This window comes from Anneissia japonica, unplaced genomic scaffold (assembly GCF_011630105.1).
Source record: "Anneissia japonica isolate Jap-2015-1 unplaced genomic scaffold, ASM1163010v1 scaffold1208_len1460985_cov181, whole genome shotgun sequence".
NCBI lineage: Eukaryota > Metazoa > Echinodermata > Crinoidea > Comatulida > Comatulidae > Anneissia > Anneissia japonica.
Window position 1 is genome coordinate 1,458,815 of NW_022688484.1, and position 9,393 is coordinate 1,468,207.

Here is a 9,393-nt window from a genome sequence, read left to right on the forward strand (position 1 = left end):
TGTTTTTTTAAATGTTAAAGAAGAGAAATCTGCGAGTGTGAAAAAATAGGTGCCTCAACCGGGGTTCGAACCTGAGACCTTCTGCTGTCTATATGCAGACGCCTTAAACATCTAGGCTATTATATGCTATAATAAATTGCGTCACATTCATAGGTATTGAAATATTGTTGAATTTTAGCTTGAAACACTATATCAATTGTGGGGGACCCAAAATTAAATTTGTTTGTTGTTTTTGCACGTATCCTGTTTGTTTATGCATATGGAGGTTTGGTAATACTTCCATGTTTTATGAATGTTTGGTATCCAAACAGCCGCTTATTCTGATGCCTTTGTAAGGCTCTCCCACATATGGTAGACATACGGACTCCCCAAATTCTTGACTATTGCTGGGTTTGGATGTATTGCTGTCTTTTGTGTGATAACAATTCAGTTTTAAAGCATCGCTGACGTGCTGTAATTCTTTCTGGAGAGAGTTGCGGTTGCTATGATGTGTGCTCTTCCAATGAGTGTGTCGCAAACCGACTTCTGGTGGATAGATGATGGGACGAGCAATTGTGTAAACTATCTGTCAATGTGCGTTTGTTTGCGATAAACCTAATGTGAAAAGGTACCTTCATTCAATTCAATTTAAGGATAAATTTGCAATGATTCAGGATTTCTGTTTGCTCTAATAATTGGTCCCTCCATTTCAACCTGGTGGACAGCAAATACAGTTAAGGTAACCTATGCATTTCTTCTGGCCTCACAGCGGTTCTCTCTTGAATAATAGGGTCAACTTTTAGATGCTTGGCTACGAGGCAGGTTTTCTTTACCGGTGTGTTGTTGGTGAATGCTTATTTGAAGTCAAAGCTGACAAGAGTGTCCGTTGTTTCAAGGTATACATCTTGGATAATGCACACTTGCTTATGTGTTTCCTGACAAGAGCTATTGTTCAAGTGTCTAAAATCTAAAAGCTGTTTTCGTCGGGAATGGGATTCTCTAGGAAAACATTGTATATTAATACATACAATACCGTAATCAAATTACTATATGGGGAATATTCTATTGTCGTCCAATTGTGTTTTTATGTTGTTGGCAGCATAAGTAAAGCATTGGAAAATAATAACTACCCAATATTTTTTTGTGTTTCATGGATAATTGTACAAGTAAGATGATTGATTTCATTGTTAATAATATACTCAAAGCAAACTGCAGAGCAGGTCCGTTAGACTTATACACTAGCATGAAACATTATATTTGAACAATAAAAAAAATTTCACAATCATCAATTATATATATCATACATTATTAATATATTTATTACCAAACAGGTATAGGAAGGGCTCCCATTATCTAGGACTTAGTATTAAGCTCTCAAATTGTGAATTCCATCTTCACATATTTAAAGCACATTGCCAAGGAATAAATTTGAAGAAAGATTGCATCAACGCTAAGCACAATGAAGAAGACTTAAAATTGATATTAACGAACTGTACTATACAATTACATATGTACTTAAAAGAACAATTAAAAATGTGGGTTACTATGCACCATTCCGGAGTTTTAATCGATCTTAACAACTGACCAATCAGAAAAGGGAATGGAATACTGGTATGTCCTATAAACTCTCATGTAGTCCCACAAACGCACATATAGGGTGCAAATTTGTTTCTGGACATTTGAGGCAGTGTAGTCTGTTGATTTATGTCATATTTTTTAACTTTGTCAATTTGATTAAGAAAAAATGGGTGCCAGTTTTTTTATTCACTTCTACGGCCATTAGAGCAAATAGAAACATGAATGTTCTGAACAAATAGGCAACAAAATGAACTCTCTACCACCAGTGGTTGCAGAGATATGACGACCCTATGGCTATGACCTTTGACCCTGACCTTTTGACGTTTTGCCACATTTTGAAAATGTGTTACCAAGCCAAAATTATTCTTGGACCACCCTAAACCAATTTCTGAAGTCAAATTCTCTGGACCTCAAAGTACATACAAAACCTGGTCTAGCTACTAGGGTAGGTTGAATAATGAGCAGTCATTTTAAAAAAACTTATTATTGACCCCTTTTATTTTCATGTAATAGAACAATTACTATTGTATGACCTAATACCACACACAATAATATGGAATATTTAAAGCTAATAAACCAGACTTTATGTTTCATTTTATTCTTTTAAAAAAACCTAGGCCAAGCACGGCCGCCGAAATGCCGATGTGTGTCGCTAGGCCTAGGAATGCATTCATGTGCGTTTGATAAAATACGTCCAAAACGGTGTCCACAAAAGCTAAATACGAATCATTCTGTCACTGCAAAAGATTTTTCAATTGTGGGAGAAGCATAATTATTAATTCCATCCACTACCCTACGGGCAGCAGATGCGAGCGGCCAGGCCAACGGACCAATTTTGTCCAAGGGGGGCCGATTTTAGCGACCAACCGACTTTGGCGGCCAAAATCTGTCCGCCGGACCATTTTTGGGCCGGACTAATTTTGGCGTGATAGGTCTACTAGTGGACAACATGCAATATCTACAATTCGTACTGTAGTAGACCTTATTATGATGAAGAGTATAGGGATGAACATTCACATACTTGATCTCCCTTTTTTATCATAAAAAGAACATAAAATATATAAAATAAATACTAATAGGGCCTACACAATTATCTACAAAATACTGTAGGCCTTATTAGTTAGGAATATCAATATCAGGATATACATACATAAATAGCAATACAAATAATAATAGTTATTATCATTATCATAATAATAATAATAATAATAATAATAATTTGAGCGGTAAAGAAATGACTAGGAATCCCTCTTTGACATATAAAATACAAACACAGCTCACGATGTTGTAACACAACTCTCAAATAAACTTTTATTCTGTATAAACTCCAACAAGAATCCAGTATCAAAATAACAAAACAACATTCACATAAACACGTGTTTCAAAAAGAGCTTTCAAAAGACCAAGCTCTCACCTTATATACATTAGCCCTAGATCTCCAGAGCATTCTATTTTCTATTTTGCCTAAGTTCCTCATTGGTCACCTTACATCATAATTAATAAATAGTTTATTGCCTCTACAGTACCCAAGATTCCAGAAACTTCCAAATATTACTCTTGGATTCTACATGGTGCCATGTGTTCCTATAATTACCAATGTGGTTTACACTTGTTTGTTTGGTCAAATGGGCCTAAATGCAATTCTATAATGTTCTATGTAATAAATATGTTACAACAAGGAAAGGAATGGTAATTTATTACAGTTATATGAAAATGTTTATATAATATTTTGGTAAAATATATTTGTATGTATATAAGCCTATGCAGGGGGCGGATCCAGAGATGTCCGAACGAGGGGACCGAATGTGGCCCCAAATCCGCCTCTGCTATGTTTGTATCAATTGCCTGTTATGTCCTATTATTACTTTTTTATACAATGTAGGCCTATCCATACGTTTATCAATAACAAATTTTCGCTTGTTATAGTGGCCTATTTTAACATAGAAGTTTCGTACATGATACTGTATATTGAAATACATTCATGCATGGAGAATACTAATACAGTACAGTACTGCACTGGGGTGGGTGCAGGGGGAGGAGTGCAGACGGTGCGATCGCACCCCTTAACGTGTATTAAGAAATATTATTGTTTTATTTTATTGTTGATATAAATTAACGGTAAGATTTTTTAGGTATGAGTGCAATTTCCGGGAAACATATTCTCAAAATTTTCGCACCTCAGCCCCAACCGTGGTGAGTCTGAGGTGGTGTCGACTCTCACGAACCCCCCTACCGCCAAATTTAATACTCAAATAAACGGCCTTAAGTCAGGTTGGAAAAAACGTACTCTACTAGAGTAGAACATTAATAGAATGTGTTGAGAATTATGTTCCTGCCATTAGTGTAAGGGGGCGTTTATTCGAGAGAGGCGTTAATTCCAAATGAGTCTAGCTTTGAAGGAGGCATTTGAAAAGACGTTTATTTTAAAGGGGTGGGGGGTTATTCGAATAAATACGGTATATTTAATGTTTAAAATAACTAATATAATATTTGTGTTAAAAAGTAACAGTAATAATTAAATAATAATTTTAATTATATCTATAATTTTATTATTATTAATAATAATAATTATAATGAAATAACAATTATTAATAATAGAGCCTAGTTATATTGACAACAATAAAAATTAATAATATATTGACGATGATGATGATAATAATAATATTAAAAATAATAAAATGATATAGAGTAAGCAATGATAATATTATTAATGAAAAACATTCAAATTCAAATAAACATTTATTTTCCTTTTTGTTATATTCTACATAGAATAATCAAATAATAATAATAACAAATAATAACAAATAATAATAATAATAATAATGATTATTATTATTATTATTATTATTATAATTATAATAATAATTATAATAATTATTAGAGGGCACTCGGAGAGTGCATATCTCCGCCCACATCATAATTCTCCTCAGTATAAATTTCCTCCGTATATTGTCCCCATAAAAAAAATGGGAGAAAACAAGTAGACTCCTTTGAACTCGGGGTTGGTAGTGTGGAAAACACTTTTCTAACCACTACACCAAACTGTTTTCACATAATTATATCACTTTGAAATTAATGGTCATATGTTTGTTTAGACTTTACCGCCGTCAAGTCCGTATTAGTACACGTCACACACGTCTATACAGCAAACAGTTATACAAGTTTTCGATAATTGTGTCCTTGACCTTTGACCGTGACCCTTCAAAATTTGGTCACTTCCAGATCTTTGGTAAAGGAACAACGTGGCCAAGTTTGAGAAATTTCTGATAACAACTGTTTCAAAAAATCGTTTTTTGTTGATTGTGAACTTGACTTTTAACCCTTACCCTTCAATCTTCAAATGCTTTGAGATAGTTGGTCATGCAACATTGTGACCAAGTTTGTGATTAAAACTATAGGCTGTAGACAAATAAATTAAAAAAATAGTTTTTCGTTGATCGTGACCTTGACCTTTGACCTCTTGGTAAAGGAACATTAGGGAGCTTTCGATTGCACAACGACGGTAGGACGTAGAACGTAATGACATCAATAAAAGTCATCTGCTCATGCGAGAACGTTAAGTTCACCTCTTCGAGTAGATTCTGGAACGCAATTTGGCCAAATTTACATATGCAGAGAAGGTAGGACGCCAGGTAGGACAGTCACGCATCATCATGAGCGATTCCTTTCTAGCGTTGCGTTGTCGCAAAAGTCGAAAGCTCCCTAATTTCTGATAAAAACTATGGGCTGTAGGCTGTTCACAACAAATATGCCGACAGACAAACAAATAAATAAAATAAATAAATAAACCGGGGAAAAACATAACCTCCTGCCAACTTCATTGGTAGAAGTAATGAGATCTTTGGTCATGGAACACTGTGACCAAGTTTGACAGGTTTGTAATCAAAACTATGGGCTGTAAACAAATAATTTTTTTTAAAAAACCAGTTTTTCGTCTTGTTTTTTTTTTTTTTTATTTGTTTACAGCCCATGGTTCTAATCACAAAATTTAATCAGCTCTAGATCTTAGGTAAATGAATATAGTGGCCAAGTTTGATGAATTTCTGATAAAAGATATGGGCTAGGCTGTAGGCTGTTCACAACAAATATGCCGACAGACAAATAAATAGCAAAATAAAAATCCAGACGAAAACATAACCTCCTGCCAACTTCGTTGGCGGAGGTAATAATAATAATCCTTAAAATATAATTAATAATAATTAATTAATCAAGCCTAGTTTTTTTTAATTAGGCCTAGTTTAACTTACAAAGTAGCCTTGCCAAGGCCTATGTAAACCCATATCTAGTATTTTATATCTAGTTTACATCTAACTACTATATTGTACACTGTGATGTTCCTGTTTTTGTGTCTATGCACACTATGTTATCGTTTTGCAGTTAAAGATGGCTGAAAGTGTAAATCCAGTTTTTGGGCTCGCTGCTCATTCTTCTACTATCTATATGCTTTGGTGAATATAGAATAACTTTGCCAACTAAAATCTGAGTATTGCTTATGCATCGCAATGTAACAAAATGGATACGGCTCCCACTTTCCGTCGCGCAAACGAAATGATTTTCAGGGGAAGCTTTCAAAAACCGGTATGAAATTATATTTTATCGTAGGGCAACCAATGTATTGTACGGTAGGGGCTGGGTTGCGTTCTGAATATTCCCTGTCTCTTATACACATCTAGATGTGTATAAGAGACAGGAATCCCTCTTTGACATATAAAATACAAACTAGCTCCGATTAATATATATACAGTTTACACTTATTTTATTAATATTAACATTATTTAATAATGGTGCGCCTAGGCCTCATTTTACAATGTAATGTTTTACTTTTTAGCTTATTAACTTGGTATACATGTATCAAATTAAATATTTACTTCAGTTAGCATTATTTGCTTAATGTTTAATTACAAATTGTATGACATTTTTATGTTTGTAAATGTAGGATTTAAATTTTGTTTATGCAGATTTGATAACAAGTAGGCATAATATATTCCGTAACATAATCAATTACTGTACATTAAAACAACCAAAATACAAAGCTAAAATTAAAAGTCAAACATAGTACTAGACTAAAAAAAAAAATACTTAAATCAATGTAATACGGTTTCAGGGGTGACGCCAGGATTGGTACGACGGGGGCGGGGGTGGTCCAGTGTCTCTGACGGCCGATCCTCGACGAAAAGAAAGTGTTCCCGGGGCGAAATGAAAGGGATTAAAAGGCTTAATCGATTTTAGAGTCTACTAATAGGCCTATGTAGAAAATACATGTAGACCTACATTGTTTTTCTCCCCGACGACATGTGGGTTTTCTCCCCAACGGGAGGGGGAGGCATATCTCCCCAACGAGGCCCACGACCGGTCCCCCTCTGGGCGTCACCCCGTGTAAACTAATAACTTTTTTATATGGGGATTAATATATAAATAGTTTTTGAAAAACGGTTAGGCAAGATTGCATATAAATATTAATGTTTACAGACTTACATAAATAGGCCTAGGCATATGCCATGCAGTAGAAGAATTGGTTGTATACATAAAACTAATATTTTGCGAATCTTGGGATTTTTATTGCAATCTTGGGATATATTGAGACTAAATCTTGGGAATTTTCATTTTTCCCAGTCACACTGGCCACTAGGCTTATAGGCCACAGGGTTTGTATTTTCGTTCTCTACTTTACGGCTTGATATTAGCATAAGTTACTGTTTTTTCTCTTATCTGGCTTTGAATCAGTATAATTCACACTTTACTTATGTGGCTATATTATATTAGTATAACCTGCCTCTTCTTCAGTTTTGTCTTGGAAATCATCATTATGCTCATTATTTACACCATGAGCATTTGTCACGTAACTTAAAGCAGTCTGCGAAGGCTGTGTCGGAGTCTGAAAACACTGAAATAGTAACATTAAAGTTAATAATAATAATAATAACTGTATTATTATTATTATTATTATTATTATTATTATTATTATTATTATTATTATTATTATTATTATCTATTATTATCATTAATATTATTATTATCATTATCATTATTTCAAATAGAACTACTGGCAAACCCGTTTAATCTTCTTGCAGATAACCGATACAGCAAGTACTCCACAGACGCCAACAACGATACCAACAATGAAAATTCCAATGTTCAGATCTGAGTACCAAGAACTGAGAGGAATCTGCAGACATGGGTATTCGGAACCGACAGGAGTCTGCATACCTGGCCATCCGGAACTTTCTGTAGTCAAATCTGGGTATCCTGAATCTGAAAAACATAACAGAACATTATAATACATCTGGCAGCAGCACATCATGTTCATTGCAGTGTTGTTTCTGCTTATGCCCCTCCATGATATTTTCTTGAACATTTCAGTTTCGTCAAGTATTTGTGATTTGGTTGTAATGCACTTAATAATTGTTTTTTTTTTTTTTTTTTTTTTTTTTAATAGACCAGGCTATAATTGAGATAGGTGCCAATTAGAGAGGTAGAAATTCTCATATGGTTTTTCTAGACCAGTGTTTTTATGGGGAATCAGAATATGTGAGGTAAAAGGGGTGTAACTTGAGAACTTTTGCGTGAGGGCGCTTTTTCAAAATGGCCGCCAAAATCCAATAAATATATATGGGTAAAATAAGCACAGAAGAGTAGGTTTGACCAGCTTTTGAATATGTAATGACAGGAGTAAATTATAACTAGCTAAAGTTATTAATGTGAAGATTGCGGGATGCAATTGAGGGCGCTTTTTAAAATGGCCGCCAAAATTAAAGAACAACTTAACAGCAGCTTCAATACCCTAAATAAATTTGTGTAATTGACAAAACATTAATGTAATAACTGCTGTTGACTTTTTAAACACAAAATAACATATTTTATTGTGGTGAGCTAACTCACCTTTGGAAATGTAAGTAAAAATGCCCCTTATAGTAGCCCTTTTCTGTTTTGAAGAATGGAAAAACATCACCAGAATCTAAGCAAAAATTCCAGTTTTCTTACAAATATCCGTTTGTTTTTTTATTATTTCTGTGTGCTAAACAAGGTATTCCAGACAACTACTATAATTTCATGTATGAAGAAGGCATTAATTTATTTACTACATATCTGTGCTTTAGTGTTTAACCGTGTAGCCCTATGTTGAGCAATAATCTTCAGGTATCGCTTTTATCACTGCAATCTGAAATTCTTTGTATTTATTGTATGAACAATTCTTGGACTTCCACGGGAATTTTTTCATTCCATTTGTTCCATCAACTGTTATATATATATAATAATAACAATAGTAATAATAATAATAATAAGGAACTTGTAATTTCACTCTACAGGCTGTTTCATGCACTAGGCAATCTTCAGGAGTGGAGGGCGCTTTATATGTAGAGTTGGGCCTAGTGCATGAAACAGCCGGTGTACGGTAAGAATGGCCCCGGAAAAAATGGCCCCGGAAAAAATGGCCCCGGAAAAAATGGCCCCGGAAAAAATGGCCCCGGAAAAAAAGGCCCCGGTAAAAATGGCCCCATATGACAGGTAGGTAAAAATGGCCCCAATAATCAAATTCTGTATTAAAACTGATTTTCTTGATTCAATATATGCATTTTTTAATCTTAAATAATTTAGTTATTAAAAGGAATCTAACATCAAACAAATTGCCATTTACATTAATTAATATTTAATTACATTAATATTCAATGATAAAATATTCAAAGATAAATAAAAAGCCATGAACTACACTTTTTTATTTTTTTCCCATTTAAATGTTAAAAAATAGCAACAACATAATCAATAAATCAACATAAATCATGCATTTATTAATACTAAAATAATTTACTTGTGGCCGATTTCACGGAAGCGGAATCA